This window comes from Elephantulus edwardii, unplaced genomic scaffold, assembly GCF_000299155.1.
Source record: "Elephantulus edwardii isolate Elephantulus edwardi_28Jun2011 unplaced genomic scaffold, EleEdw1.0 scaffold00046, whole genome shotgun sequence".
Lineage (NCBI taxonomy): Eukaryota > Metazoa > Chordata > Mammalia > Macroscelidea > Macroscelididae > Elephantulus > Elephantulus edwardii.
Genome location: NW_006399796.1, coordinates 14,228,416 through 14,229,951, shown reverse-complemented (window position 1 = coordinate 14,229,951; position 1,536 = coordinate 14,228,416).

The window sequence follows — 1,536 nt, the reverse complement described above, 5'->3', positions numbered from 1 at the left end:
TATCTCATGTGTTGCCAAAAGAACAGAGAAGGTGTTGGAGAAGTTGCAGCCAGAAAGCCCCTTACAGGCAGGGATGGCAGAACTTCATCTCATCTACTTTGGACATGTTGCTGCAAGAGGTTATGTCTTGTCAAGGGACATTATGCTAGGATAGGCAGAAGGTCAGTTCAAGAAAGGAAACCCCTCAACAAGATGGACTGACACAGTGAATAAAGCAATTGGCTCACTTGTGCTGGAGATAATCAGCATCACACAGGATAGAATAGGCTTCAGATCTGTTGCTCAAAAGGTCACGATGAGTTGACTCAATGGCACATGCCAGCAACAACATGTGGGAGGCCCAAGTCTTATTCCTGACTGGTGCACCTCACATACAGCCACCAATAGTCTGTTCGTGGAAACTTCCATTTTACTCTGATGCTGAATAGACTAAGGTGACCTAAGAGGAAAAGCCTGAAATCTACTTCCAAAAATCTGTCAAGGAAAATCCTATGGATCACAACGGGTAGACTGGTGGTCAGCATTTTATTCCTTTGTGTTTGGTGCCCCTGATTATGTAGCTTTTCCTTTTTTATTAGAACTTCCCCACTCATGTATATTTTATATACGTGGAACCTGTGTAAATTTCTGTTTATGGTAAAGAGAAGAGGGGTGGTTGTCTGCCACACATAAATGAAATGTCAAGTTCCCATTCTTTCCACCATTTTTTTCCACAGATGAACTTGAGCTTAAGAAAAATGAGCTTCAGACTTGACCAAAATTACAGAAGCACTATGAGGTACCTTGCTGACTTCCACTGGGAAGCTTTTGGGTTATGGAAGAATGAACAGTGCAAAATAAACTGTGCTAATGATGGAGACACTCAAGTAGTAGGAGGATGTGTGTGTGTGCACCTGCATGTGTGAGTGTGTTTGTATGCACACACAGCGTGCATGTGTGTGTGTCAAGGGGGGTGGCGAGGGAAGCCCCAAGGACTCTCAGCCTTATGCTCTTGGTGAGAAAAGACTTGTTTAAATTTTGAACGGACCTTTGGTACCTACATTCTGTATTATCTATTCTCTCTCTCATAGTCATCAAGTTGGAACCCTCCCTTTGGTTTCTGAGGCTGTAAATCGCACAGGAGAAGATTGCTCATTATCATCATCCCTCAGAGCTGTTGGTGGATTCGAACCATCAGAGAGGTGCAGCCTGTAGGTTAGCAGTGCAGCTCTCCAAGGATTTTACCACCAGATCTCCCTGTGACTGTGTAGTGAACTATATCAACATTTAATGGCTGAAAACAAAAATGTATTATATCTCTTTTCATTCTCAGTTACTCAGCTCAGCTAGGTGGTTCTTACGTGGAGACTTTCATGTATTTGTCTTTACATGGTTTGGATTTGAATTCTCAGAAGGCTCAATGGCTCCCCCTGAGTATCATCGGAAAGCTGTGTGAGACTGCTAACACTTGCTTATATATTTGGAACTCTGTAAACACATTTTTGTTCTTAGTCCTTCTCTTGTACAAATGATGTACTTTGAAAATGTTAGCATATA